The sequence below is a fragment of the Medicago sativa genome, chromosome 6 (assembly GCF_051527215.1).
Source record: "Medicago sativa cultivar Bolivia chromosome 6, Bolivia_mono, whole genome shotgun sequence".
Taxonomy (NCBI): domain Eukaryota; kingdom Viridiplantae; phylum Streptophyta; class Magnoliopsida; order Fabales; family Fabaceae; genus Medicago; species Medicago sativa.
Window position 1 is genome coordinate 16,782,008 of NC_140754.1, and position 15,734 is coordinate 16,797,741.

General features: G+C 34.9%; 1 pseudogene; it reads left to right on the plus strand.

Moving 5' to 3' along the window:
- The first annotated feature begins 219 nt into the window (after nucleotides 1–219).
- LOC146913265 (putative F-box/LRR-repeat protein At4g00320) lies at nucleotides 220–1,475 on the plus strand (annotated as a pseudogene).
- Nucleotides 1,476–15,734: the final 14,259 nt, after the last annotated feature.

Here is a 15,734-nt window from a genome sequence, read left to right on the forward strand (position 1 = left end):
TTTTTTTGTTTGATCGTTGTTTTCTATGTAATATATGCTTTTGTTAGTTTTAAACCGAGTATTATTATTTCAGAATATGAGTGAAGGTTATTTGCTTTAAATCTGACTATCATTTGTTATCTCTTTACTCTTTCCTCTCCTAATCTCGTATTTGTTTCTTTTTTCCTGTACCAACTAAGCAAGATCTTGCAAACCCTTCCTTCCACCATCTCAACGATAATGGTGGATAGGATCAGCAATTTATCAGATGAGTTGTTGTGTCACATTCTATCCTTTGTTCCAACCAAATTGGCTTTCACTACAACCGTTCTTTCAAAGCGGTGGACCCTACTATGCTATTCACTACCTGTTCTTGACTTTGAGTATGGTTGGGAGGACTCCTGCTATCAATCCACGCTAGACGCCCATCGCACCTTTGACCGCTTCTGTCGTAATGTGGATACCGTCATGCTCTCTCCTCTTTCAACCAACCAACCCCTTCAAACTTTTTACCTGAAGTGTTGTTTTCGAGACCAAGATCATATTAGTCGTATCTTCAACACATAGATAGAGGCCACAAAACGGCGTCATGTTGAGGAAATTATTCTTACTCTTAATTTTCACATCTTGAATCCCACTATTTTCATCTCTCGGACACTTGTTGTTCTCAAACTTAAAAGGATACATGTCACGATTGATACTTTGTGTGTTGATCTTCCATCGCTCCAAACCCTACATTTGAAATATGTTGATTTTAGAAATTGGAATGATTACATAAGTTTTCTTTCTTTTTGTCCTATCTTACTAGATTTACATGCAGAGTGTATCTATATACGTAGCGGGATGAATCTTGAAGAAGAGTTGAGATCCTTGACCATGTCTGCGTTGGTTAGAGCGAGTATTAGTTCAGTGGATGCTTTATTTAATGGTATTGATAATGTCGAGTTTCTACGCATAATCACAAGATTTGGGTCTACAGAGGCTTCTTTGGAAGCCATTCCAATGTTTACAAACTTAATTCATATTGAACTATTGTTTCTCTATAACTCGTTTCATTGTTGGGATGGTGTAGTAGAACTGCTCCGCAATTGTCCCAATCTTCAAATTCTTTTTATTACAAAGGTTTGTGAAGTTAAATGTTTGTTAGTTTACATGTTTTTTTTTTTTCCATATATTTTGATAAATGTTATTTTTTATCCCTTTGACAGTGGACGGATACCAGCTCATCCAAGGAATTGAAATGCCCGATTTCGGCTCTTGAATGTGTTTTGTCTCACCTCATATCATGTACTATTTTAAATTTTGAAGGCTTAGAAAATGATTTTCGATTTGCAACATGTATATTGCAAAATGCGAGTCTTTTACAATATATGAAAATTGGAGTTGGTACTAATGGAATGCATTTGGAAAAAAGTCAGATTATAGAAGAGTTGTCCTCATGTCCAAGGATATCTCTAGGATGTAAACTTTCATTTGAATTTAAGAACAGTTACTAGAATTATGAGTGTTTTGCATTAGTTTCTATTTTAATATGCAACCATTTAGTTTGATAGTTTGGACAACATTTATAGGTTTGGTCATATTGTAAAAAATGCCTTTTGTTTACTTGTCTTGGGACCAATTTGGTGCTGTCTTGGTATTGTTCTGTCTTTATTGAACTTGTACCTCACCGAATTTGATTGAATTTTTGACCGGGTTTGGATCTAAAATTTGACACGGGCTGATGTTATGGTCGGGTATGGATCAAATTAAATAACCCTTTCATTGTACACCCCTAATTGCACCCATTTTAGTTTAATTTTTTTATAAAAAAACACAATGACCTATTGAGTCCTAAAAACTAGTCTATACTAGTTCGTCTACCCGTGCTTCCGCACGGGTCATATATTGTTTAAAACATTATTACTTGAAGAAATAACACGGTCTACTTAATGTGAGTTTGATAAAAGTACGTTGATTACGCCACGGTGTTGGATAAACAACTTTTCAAGATTGCACGTTAAGGATATACAAACACTAAATACGGCACTTAATAATGGTGAGAATTTTGGCCTTTCACAATTTAGCGTAACATAATGCATTAACTATGTCATTATATAGACTTGGAATGCATGTATTGAAGGATTTTTCCTGGAAAAACATTGACATGAACCTGCTCTGATATGCACATAGTAATATTAAACAGATGCAGTTAATATTGAAGCATATCATAATAGATTAATGGTGTCATATATTAGGCTTCCAATACACTTAATTATGTAATACGTAAACCAAAAACAACTTCATGAGATCCACGACCGACGTGAAATTCTTAACAGGTGAAACATCACTTTCAACATCTGAAGCCTCTATGCACATTACATTTTCAAAGCCATGAAACAGATAGCAATTTCATATACTGTGGGATTTGTCTTGTAACAACAGTGGCATAAAAGTCCGGTCATTTAGTTTCCAATTCATCTGCAATACAACAACAACCAAAGGGAAATCCAATTAGAGGTAACGGTGTCTACAGCAACATACCTAATTAAGCACTAACATTAACATGCTTGAATATGCAATCTGCCTATTATCCTTAAAAACAACAATAAGTAATATGTCATTCAATATCTACCATTCGATTTAGCATAAGGTACCTTAGATAATTGATTCTGAATGAAACACAAACAACCAATAACTACCGCTACATACTGAACTTGACCTGGACAAACACATCAGCAACTAAAGTTATCTACTGCAGGTTTTGAGAAAAAAATTAACAATGTCAAATACATATATTAGGCTTCCAATACAGCTAATTATGTAATACGTAAACCAAAAACAACTTCATGAGATCCACGACCGACATGAAATTCTTAACAGATGAAACATACACTTTCAACATCTGAAGCCTCTATGCACATTACATTTTCAAAGCCATGAAACAGATAGCAATTACCTATTTCATTGACAAAGTAGCATAGCAGTCAGACAGCAGGACTCATTACAAATTGCAGAATACTTCTTTGTAAACGACATTTGATGTAGTATTCATAAAATTGCCATCTTCATCTGTCAATAGAATTTTCAATCCATTTCTTGAGGTAGATTAATGTCAGAGGAAATTAATACAACTTATGTGACAAAACGATGCATTTTAACTCAATGTGATTAATTGACTAAAGAACTTCATTATGAATAAGTTCAAATTGACGCAGAAATAACATACATACACAGCCATCAATGGGCATCATATACTACTCCACTTTCATTCTAATTGCATCAGTTCCAAGTAATTTGAGTGACAAATGTGTCTTGTAGCATGGGTATTGACCTAAAAAACATCATGAACAAATCACCTGCCAACATTCAAAAACATATACAGTTGAGTGGTATTAGTGTTTTTACAACAGGTGTATATATCAACTTGCAGGTAATGTTTCAATTAAAAATCTGTCGGTTTCACTTTTTTTTTTAAATCAAAATATATCAACCGGCCCCGACACAAGCAGTACCTAATAGGGCAAGGGAGCAAACCAATACAAAAGGCACGACATCACAAAACAGAAAAAGAAGGCCAAGTAACAGCCGAACAGGAGGGTGATAGAAAAAAGAAACCATGAAAAACCAATTATAATGCAATGTGGCAGAAAATGAAACAACATCAGGACACACACAGCCAAACTGGCTTTCACACCCCTTACAGGCGCTGCACCAAGCCTCAAAACAGCCCCTGCACTCACAGAAGCAGCTGCTAACAGCAGCAACAAACCCAGCCACTCCCAACCAGCCGGTTTCACATTTAAACATACCAAAAAATGTCTATAGACTTCAAAGCATAAACCAAGTGGTCCAGCAACTTTACACAACGCTTTTAGCTTATTTGTGGTCTTGTATTTCTGCACCAATTTAATCTGAACACACACCAGAGCATGGCAACCTAATGCGCACATGTAAATACACAAAAAATGAGATTGCCTGCGTAGAAAGAGTTGCCTTCTAAGCAGTTCTAAAGACTATATGTGTGTCCCTTACCAAATCAAGTAGCTAACCCAAACCAAGTAGCAAACTCATTAGACCATTAAACTGAACAAAAGTTCATTTTATGAAATAAAATAAAAACGAATTTCTAGCTAAATTGATTTTCGCAGCAGAAGACAAACCAAAGGGGAAGAAGAATCACCACAGCAGGAATGAAAAAAACAAACTGATGCGGAGAGATATATCCATTATCTACCCCTATATTTCCTATCCAAAGAGTAGTAGAACTATTACTATATTTGAACATCAATATAGTTTTACTTGCAAAAAATCATACCATAAAAGACTATAGAAATTGCGGTAGAAATAAGCATACCTAGTAAAAGTTTAAAACTATATACACTTGTTAGTTAGCTATGTTGAGTTTACTAATTTGTAGTTCCATATGAAGTCCTTTGCACAGTCACACATTGCCCTAAATGTTTATTGATTTTGCATTATTTTATAGTCATCATTCATACGGACTATTTAACTAAGAAACAAATAAAATAACTAAATTTCTTACCTGCAAAGGGCAATACATAGTTGAAAATGAATGCAAATAGTTTTGAAACTAAAACAACAAATTGACAATTGAAAATGTACTCATAATATCTATAGTTTTCTGAATATAGCGATAGAAAAATAGTAAAATACAATACCTTGGGGACTAATTTAGTTAGTATAATTGAACTTACAAAAGTAGATTAGTTAATATGATAGAATTGAATTTATAGAAAAACATTATCTTTATACTTTATATATTCATATGTCGGATTAGGCCCAATAGTCGTATATATTCACGACAATGATCCCAACAAAAGATTAGACATAAGCTTAGAATAGCAATATGAAAGTGGTGTAGATGGATTCCAATCAAAGCTTCAAATCACCCACCAATGTGAAATGGGAAAATTACATTCTCAAGAACAATGAAACAAAACAACAATTAGAATTTCAATCAAATTTTCATAATATATGATATGTCAATCAAATTAAGCTAATATTTTAAAATAACCAAATCAAATTCCAGCAAAACCTTTGAAAAGTAATTGTCATATTTAAATTCTGAACAATCAAATTTTGATGATATATTGATTTTTTCAAAAACTCAAAAGGCATAAATAGTAATAAAAAAAATTGATTCCTACCATTTTACCAAAGAAATTACCTATCGGGTCCGAGTTGCAGTCAAATATTGAAATAGTGTCAACATAGACTTGAATGAATCTCATGCACGCATAAAATTGTTGAAAAAAACCCTAGCAATCAAATACCCCTAAATAAGAAAACGCATTCTTAATCAACTTGCTGTGTTGCAGTAGCTTCAGTACAAAAAAAAAAGGATTAAATATAAATAAGAAAACTCACCGGGATAAACAAAGCTCCAACAGACCCAAAAGCTTCCTTCATAACACCAGAGAATGTCGTGGTTACACCGGCATGTGTAAAACGCATGAGAAAATCAACAGAAACTTTAGCGAGCACAGCGACGATAAGAATCAAGACGAAAGAAGGAAGCACGCCGAGAACTTTGAGAATCTCCGGAATTGACATGATTCCAGAGCTGATTATGCTGGTGGCGACATTGAATACGGCGCCGGGGATTGAACCAGGAACCGCCGTCGGATTTAATCCGTTCAAGAGAGGGATGTGAACTCCGGAAGATGGTGTCGGTGGCATCCCGGCGGTGAGATTTTTTGGAGAGTTTGAGAAAGGAAATGTTCACTCAAGGACATAGAGGAGATGGTGAAATGGGAAAAGGTTGTGGCTGATATCTGATTCGTGAGAGAGAGAGAGAGAGAGAGAGAGAGAGAGAGAGAGAGAGATAGAGGGGGGCAGAGAGAGCGTGAGGGCAGGCGGTGGTGTACAGAGGGAGAGTAAGCGTGTGGAAGAGAGAAAGCAGTGCTGGAAAAGAAGAGAGGTGAACCAAAAAGAGGCCGATGGGAAATTAGAGGAAATGAGGGAAGAGAGATGAACCAAAAGAAGTTGATAGGTTGTGGGATGCATAGGAAATAAAACATCATTAAATGTGCAAGGAAAATAGAAAGAGATTTCAAATTTGAACTTCAAATGGGGGGCGCCAATTTTATTTAGGCTTAGATATAAAGGATAGATTAATCTAACGGCTGGAATGATTTGGAGCCAAAAAAGTAGGGTTAGGGGTTGGGAATTAGGGTAAGCATGGTAGCTAGGATTAGATATAGAGGATATCTATTTATCTTGAGAAAATTATTTTTTTTTCCAATGCAACGTGATTAAGTTTAATTTACCTCTTTAATTTTTATTTTTTTTTTGGAGATTAGCCCCTTTTAAGTTAAAAAAAGTCGTTTTTCTTATTTTTTTTCTTCTTAATATTAGAATGTTTGAATAGAATCTAATGAGTTTAAAATGTCGGTATGTACGCTACTTGTTACAATTTCATGGCAGGTGCATCCCACTTTATACGTTTAAAAAATCACCTTAAAAAAAATAAACATAAACAATCTGTCAAATATGTAATCATAAAAAAATTTCAAATCTTATATGATATGATTAAAGCTCTTATTTTTTTTAAATAATAAAAAAAAATTAACAAGCAAAAATGGAATATGTTAACACCAACAAGGTGGTCTTTTTAGCACATGGTGTACAAAAACAGACCACTACATTTTACAACAAGTCAATCACAAAAAGAGGCAAAAAATGGAACTTATCTGATGCCAAACAAGTAAAAAGGGCTTGAATGCCAACAATGATAGCCAAAGACAAAATTTGTATTCTTTCCCTTTATCCACCAATAAAAATAATGTTTACTTTCTCCATAAGCTGAGGAATGAAATTCTCTGAATTATTGAATATTCTAGTGTTTCGTTCATTCCACATCACCCAAACACAAAGAAAACAAATAAGTTGTAAAAAAGAACGTTGAGCTTTCAAACTACATGTTGCAAAAATAAATTGAATAAAATGATATGGAAAGTATTGAGGGTTCGCCGTTGAAAAACTAATCCACAACCGAGCTAACGGCCAAAGAGAACCAAAAGAGCTGTAAGAGATAAATAAATGTTGAGCTTATTCAACACCTCCACAACATGTCACACAATACTGATCATTTGAAGGGATAATGTCGCAAGCCACCAAGTTTATTTTTGATGGTAATATGTCACGTAGTAGTCTCCACACAAATATAGAGACCTTCAAAGAAACCTGTCTGTGCCAAATTAGATATGCCGTTGTTTCCAAAGTCATCGAATTCTTGGAAGTTAATGGCTGATAAACTCCATAATCTGAATAACCGCTAACAAGGTCGGGCTTCCACTCCCATTGATATGTTAGATGAGTCTGCAAAACAATGTCAAGGAGTAACGTCCTACACTCCACTAACAACTCCTCCTACCACACCCACAACCGCCTACACAATTTCTACGCCTAAACCGCCTACCCCAACCTAATAAGGAAAACATTCCAGCCACCGTACTCGACTGATTCTCAGCTAAGTCAAATAAACGCCTAACCCGCACGCTCAAAGAAGACCGTCCTAACCACTGGTCATACCAAAAATAAGAATATGGCCCATTTCCCACCTTTTTCAATACACTCTTTAATTTTTTTAACAAATTAGAACAATTTCTAAAAAAATTATTCATTCGTTTAATTTTGACTCATGTTTGATTAGTTGGTCCATAACCTATGTCGGGTTAAAGCAACGATGCTTTCTCTTATACAGTAGAAAAATTTAATATTTCCCTCCACTATATCAATTTAATACTTAATGGTAAATTCCTAAAAAAAAATCAAAATTAGTAGCTAACACTTTTATACAGTGGACAAATTATTCTATTAGTTATTAAAAAAGGGCTGTTAATTTACACTCACCTAAAAACACTAAGGTGCAAGTTACCAACATACACCCACTTGATTATATACACTCATTTTTATAAATTTTATCAAATTATTTACACCCACCTCACTAATTTACACCCACTTTCATCATTCCAAATATTATTTACTTAAAAGTTTGTCTCTATTACCTGTTTTGTACCTTAAACATTTCATTGTCTTTTTTGTTTCTTTTTTTAAGGATCTTCCTTAAGATAGTTATAAAACTGCCCTTCTATTTAAATTTAATTAGAATGGAAACAAAAAGGTGTTTTAGTAAATAATATAAGTGTGTGTAGCTTGCTAATTTACTCTTTAGTGTTTTTAGATGGGTGTAAATTAGCAATCCCTTATTTAAAAGAGCAATGCTATATCTCTAGAAAAAAACATCAAGAATTCTTCAAGAATAAAAAGCAACCAATCACAATGCACTATTTGCCACAATTCAAGGAGGTGTGGCCGAAAAATAGGAAGTGGACAAATAAATCATGCAATTAAAACTTGCCACATGTATCTTGAAAAATTCTTGATGCTATTTTTCTAGATAAATAGCATTTTCCTATTAAAAATGTTAGGTAGTAAATATTCATATAGTCAACATTAATTAATATGCTAAAAATTCATAGCCAACAACGTACGAAGGAAAAATGTCATATATATAATACAATACTTGTTATGGTTTACTTAACAAACAAGCAAGCACATACATTCTGCTAATACAAACGAGCATTCTGTCTCACCCTAACTCAAGGATGGAAGTGATCTCATTTTTCCAAGGTTTTAACAACAAGATAAATGTAGAATGTGACCTTTATTTTTCTCCTTTGTCAACATATTACAAACAGAATATCCGTGCAGTGTAAACAATAATTTTCAGTAAGCTGTAACTTAATGTTTAACTTTTCTGCAAAGAAAAAATGTATGTGCTACCCAATCAACATGAATAATAAGCATTCCCTATAAAAAGGAATAAAAAGATTACCTTCAACAGAACCATGTGAAAAAATGTATACAAATCAACAGTATATGACTGCATCTAAATTTCTGTTCGGTTAACAAGGATACTAACAACGAATACATTTTATTCAAAAATAAAACAGAATGAATTAAACTCACAAGTATATGATAATGATGGAACAACGCATAAAGATTGAATGAAAATAGCAAGAACTATGCGCAGATTTGAAGAAAATTAGGGTTAGGGTTTCTAGGGTTCCTTGTTATAGAAGGAAGAGAGAGAGAGAGATAAACTTGTGAAATTTTTATTGATTGAATGAACTAACTAATATGTACAAAGGCTGTGAAGTATTTATACATCAAGCAATGTAACAAAAACTGAAACAAACTCCTAACAAACTCATTACTTCACATGCAAGTAACTTGAGATAGTTACTTCTAGTGCAAGTTTATTAACAAACTATTTAAAGGAGAAAACTAACTCTAACTAAATGAATTATTAAACCAATACACCTCCTTAATTCCTTTAGTTAGATGCTTCAGCCATTCCCAACTTTTCCTTCAGATGATCAAAGCTGCTTTGCTTCAAAGGCTCTGTGAGCAGGTTTGCAATCTGCTCTTCTGTCTTGCAGTGCTTTACTTCTAGCTTTCCTTTGTTTACCTGGTCTCTTAGGAAATGGAATTTGGTCTCAATATGCTTGCTTCTTCCATGTGCCACTAGATGTCTAGCCAGATCTATAGCAGATTTGCTATCAACTCTGAGCTCCATCTTCTCATCTTTCACCAACTGCAGTTCCATCAGTAACATGTTGATCCATTGAGCTTGACATGCTTTCATGGAGGCTGCAATGTACTCTGCTTCACAGGATGATAGAGCAACCACTGGTTCCTTCTTAGAACTCAAGAGAAAGCTGCATTTCCAATCATGAACACATATGCAGTTGTGCTCTTCTTATCATCTTTGTCTCCACTCCAATCAGAGTCTGAATAGCCAACTAGTTCACCACTCTGATTCTTAGAGTATTGAATGCCATAACTGCTTGTACCCTTCACATATCTTAGAATCCTCTTTGCTGCAACTAAGTGTGAAGTGGTAGGTTTCACCATATACCTGCTGATCAAACCTACACCATATGCAATGTCAGGCCTTGTGTGGCACAAATACCTCAATGATCCCACAATCGGCTTGAACAAAGTGGGATTCACTTCTTTCTCATCAATTTCCAGAGACAATTTCACTCCTGTGTCAACTGGAGTTGAAACTGGTTTACAATTCAGCATATTGAACCTCTTCAAAACATCTTGTGCATATTTTCTTTGATGTATTAGAATTCCTTGTGAATTCATTTCAAACTCAATTCCTAGAAAATATGTGAGATTGCCCAGATCAGACATCTCAAACTCCTTCATCATATTCTTCTTAAAAGCTTCATTTCCTCTTCATTGTTTCCAGTAACAATCATGTCATCCACATATAAGCATACAATGAGCTTATTTGTGGTGTTCCTGCAGTAGATTCCATGTTCAGTCACACATTTCAGGAAGCCTTGCTGAACAAGAAAACTATCTATCTTCTTATTCCAAGCTCTTGGAGCTTGCTTCAAACCATACAGGGCTTTGTCAAGCTTATATACATACTCCTTCTTTCCCTTTATCTCAAATCCTGGTGGTTGACTCACATATACTTCTTCTTCAAGCTCACCATTGAGAAAGGTAGATTTCACATCTAACTGGTACATTGACCAGTTGTTCTTCACTGCTATAGCAACAATCAATCTGGTTGTTTCCATCCTTGCCACTGGAGCATATACTTCATAATAATCTTGACCATACTTCTGCAGGAAACCTCTTGCAACTAGCCTGGCCTTGTACTTTGCAATCTGACCATCTGGCTTCAGTTTTGTCTTGAAAACCCACTTTACATCAATACACTTCTTACCAGTAGGTAATTGAACCAATCTCCAAGTTTCATTCTTTTCTATGGAGTCTAGTTCTTCAATCATTGCTTTCTTCCAATGACTCTGCTTAAGAGCTTCCTCAAATGATACTGGTTCAGATTCAGCAAGCATTGCTGACTGTATCATATCACCCTCATCTGTGATTGCTTGATCTGGAAACCTCTCATAATCTCTCAACCTGGCTGGTGGTTGAGTATTTCTTGTTGGCCTATTGACAACTCCTGCACCTCCTTCATCTGTATCACCAACTATTTCTTCTGTTTCTTCAGTCCCAGCATCTTCTATTTCTGAATCAAACAGATGATGCTGACTATCAATGTTATTTGATGCCTTGTCATTCCAGTTCCAGCCCTTTGATTCATCAAACTTTACATCCTTGCTGAATACAACTTTCTTACTGCTTGGATCATAAAGTTTGTAGGCACCAGTTGAGTGATATCCAACCATGATCATTGCTTGAGACTTATCATCAAGTTTCTTTCTCAGTTGATCAGGTACATGTCTGAAACACAATGAACCAAACACTCTCAGATGTTGAACACTTGGTTTTACTCCACACCATGCTTCCTCTGGTGTTTTGTCTTGCAGCTTTTTTGTGGGGCTTCTATTGATGAGATATGCTGCAGTAGCAGCTGCTTCTCCCCACAGATAATGAGGCATCTGCTTTTGCTTCAGCATGCTCCTTATCATATTCACCAATGTTCTATTCTTCCTCTCTGAGATCCCATTGTGTTGAGGTGTATAGGGTGCAGTTACTTCATGATTTATGCCATTTGATGAGCAAAAATCATTGAACTCAGTGGATGTATACTCACCTCCTCCATCTGTTCTTAATCTGCTTATTACTTCACCACTTTCATTTTGAACAAGCAGTCTGAACTTCTTAAACACACTGAGCACATCACTTTTCTTAACCAACAAGTAAATCCACAACTTTCTGGTAAATTCATCTATGAATGTCACAAAGTACCTATTTCCTCCTACTGAATTCACTTCAAAAGGTCCACAAACATCAGAGTGAATTACCTTAAGTTTTCTTGTTGCATTGAATGGTACTTCTGATTTGTAAGAGTTTCTGGCTTGCTTTCCAGTGCAACATTTCTCACAAACTTCATCAGGCAGCTTTATCTTTGGCAAACCCAGCACCAACTTCTTGTCACTTAGCATATTCAAGTCACTGAAGTTTATATGCCCATACCTTTGATGCCATAGCCAATTTTCACCTTTGATTTTTGACAGCAGACACTTATCTTCAATAACACTAATGTTAATTTTGAAAGTCCTTTGTTTTGATAGAGGAGCTTTCAAAATCAACCTGTTCTTGCTATCAAGTACCTTCATGGTTTGTGCCTCCATCTTCATAGAGTAACCTTTCTCCAATACCTGACCAATAATTATGAGATTGCTTCTCATGTTTGGTACATACAACACATCAGTGATGCAAGCTCTCTTGCCATCCTTTCTATGAATCAGTACTTTCCCAATACCAGCTGCACAAACTATGCTATTATCTGCAAATCTTATCTTCCTGTTTACTGAATCATCTAATTCAGTGAACCAAGATTTTATGCCTGTCATGTGATTTGAACACCCAGTGACCAGGTACCATTCATTACTTCTTTCTTCATCCTCTTTGACTGTTGCCATCAATAGTACTTCATCAGAATCTGAATCCTCATCCTGAGCAAACTGTGCTTCATCCTTGTTCCTTGGAACTCTCTTTGATCTGCATTCAGATGCATAATGTCCCCACTTCTGACAATTATAGCATTGAATCTCTTTCTTATCTTTCTTCTTCTTCTTCTTCTGATCAGACTTTGCATCATCCTTTTCTTGATTCTTTCTAGGACCTTCACCATCCTTATGAGCTTGATTGTTCCAGGATTTCTTCCCTTTCTTGGACTTTCCTCTCTTCTCATACTGGGCTTGCAAAGCTTGATCAGATGATACACTCTTCCGTCTTTCTTTGTTCCTTTCAATCAGCCTCAACTCATGTGCTTCAAAACTAGCTTGTAGTTCCTCTATCTTCATAGAATCTAGATCTTTAGATTCCTCCAGAGCCACTACAATGTGATCAAATCTTGATGTTAGTGTTCTGAGAACCTTCTCCACCTTCATCACATCAGTGAATGTCTCACCATTCCTTGTCATCTGATTTGTGAGATTGATCATCCTATCAAAGTATTGACTCAAAGATTCTTCTTCTTCCATTGTCAATACTTCATACTGTCTCCTCAAAGCTTGAAGCCTCACCTTCTTTAACTTGCCATCACCAGAATACAATTTCTCTAATGCATCCACTACTACAAAATACCCCCTTTAATAGCGTTCATTTTAGCGTTTAATAGCGCTTGTAAAGCGCTAAGAAAGCCCCCGCTATTATAGGTCAGAGCCCTATATTAGCGCTTTTAAAACGCTATTAAATAGCAATGTTTCAATAGCGCTTTCAAAAAAGCGCTAATAAAGCCTTATTTTTGTGTTACTTTTAAACAGATGTTTCTTAGCGTTTTCCGAAAAGTGCTATCTTAATTATCCCCCTTTAATAGCACTTTCAGAAAAGCGCTAAAAAAAGTCATGTTTTATTTTTTTTAAAAATTGCATCCACAACTAAAAGCATCATAATAAGATACTCACCAGACAAAAAATCTATACTTATCAGAAACACTAGTCATCCATTAATAGAAATAAACAATAATGTGTTAATAAGAAACTTAATTACATATGACATCTAATGTACACTTACATAAAAATGCAAAGTCTATGCACAATACGTATACATGAACGATGACAAACCTTAAGTAACTAACAAAACCTTGGCTTTTTTCTCCAATTTTCCATACAAATTGGAACCTCCCAACGAACGATGACTCCAACGTAATTAGCAAAACCTTGTATTTCTTCCCCAACTGGTTGACCTCGAGCATTCTAATGAACCTGAAGTCACTACTACAATTTCATATTGCAGGAACAATTACTCGAGAAAACTGTTAAACAGCCTCGATAACTTGACAAACTACTGCAGCTTAGTTAAAGGTGTGTTTTGAACTAGCTCAAGTAATTAACATTTATATTGTCAAAATAAACTTTTCATTTCTCTCACATCTCAAGATCTTAAATAATATGTCTAAATTATGCGTGTAAACACACATTATTTGAGTTCTTGAATAGATATGGGAGAAATTGAAAGAATAATGCATTATTTTCCAATATATAGCTCTTCATTTATTGGTTTATCAAAAGAAACTTACTAAAAGGTTACGCACTTCATGAAAGGTAACTGCCATTGCATGTTTTCATATACCTGCAGCAAACCACAAAGGCATGTATCAGACATTTTTTCCTTATCTAAATGCTCTTTGAGAACACAAATTTGATATCACTTACCATGGTGAATGTCCTTCCTGACTTCGCGTAACTAGCCCCATAACAACCATATTCGATCGTAGTAAATTCTTTAATCTAAAAAGTAAATAACAGATTGAGATCAGGGAAGAAGCAACGAATTTAGTGAGGAAAGGGTGTTAGAGAGATCATATAATTACAATGATTAAAAACTAAGGTTGATATTAAAAAAAATATGTGCAATTATGAGATGGTAAATTTCAGTATCACCCATGGAGTTATTTGAGGGATAAATAATTTTGTTAGTGGAGGACTGTGATTTAAATTTATCTATGTAACTTACAATGCAGAAGGATTTAACAAAGTTTTCAACTATAAATATACCTATAGTTTTTGCAAAATAAAAATTTGTGCTTTGAACCTTGTATACTCAATGGTCCAATTTACCTACACATTTAATACACAATAAGAAAAAATTGACTTATAGTGAGATAGTAAAGATCCTTTTCAATTGGTATACTATCAATTCAACATAACCATAATATCTTAATGGATATTAGTAAAAAATTGCACTAAGTGCATATGGATATTAGAGACCAACAACATTAGGTGACAAAGTGGACAATTATTTAGTCACTTGATCTATGTACAAAGTACAAAGTGTGAATCAAAAGAGAGTTTTTTTTTTGACAAAAAAAGAAAGAGGTTAAATAAGCAAAATACATGTTCATAAGTTCATGAGCCAATTTAGCTGACAAGAATTCTCCACTTAGCACAGAAATTATCAGAGTTATCATGTCTAATTATCTCACCTAAAACAAAAGCATTAATTGAGAAAACAACAACAGTTGCAACAACGATAAAAAACAAAAAACAACATATACACTATTATGAGCAAACTACCAAAGCATTAGAACTCCAAATCCTATGGACACTAATTTATAGTCACAAAAAAGCTCCATTAACGTTCAATGTAATATATATAGTATCTCAAAGAGGTTGTAGAAAACTGAAATAGATAGGTAACTTCCCCAAGAACTCAACCAACCCCAAAATTTGTTTATAACACGTGAAAAAGGACATGCCCATATTCAATCTTTTTTTGAACAGCATATTATATATATATGAAAAGAGCTTCCACAAAGGTAGTGGGAAGAGCTCAACAGTACACAGGAGAAAAAGAATCCCCACGCCCCAACATAACAGCACCTACCAAAACCACCCTAACAAATCCTGTTACAGGAGGGCCTAGAAATGCAAATTCTGCAGAAAAAAATTCAGCCAGCAAATACAAACAGACCGAACCTCCCTAAAAGAAAAAACACCAACAAAACATTACCGGAGCAAACACTCTAGGATTCTGACACCACTCGTAAAATAAACTAACGCTATTTTGAGTCTATTGATACTCCAATGCCAAGAGATCACTTTGATTTTTTCCACCAATTCATCTGCCCCACAAACCTTACTATTGAATTCAATCTAACTTACACTAAATGCATTTAAACTAACCTATTGAGTCAAAAAGGATATACAATCCAATCTAGGCAACAAAAAGATTTTGTATCTCTTTGGTGGGAATTTATGAACCGTGACAGTGACAACAACTTTAGATGGAGGCCACTGCCAAAACATGGA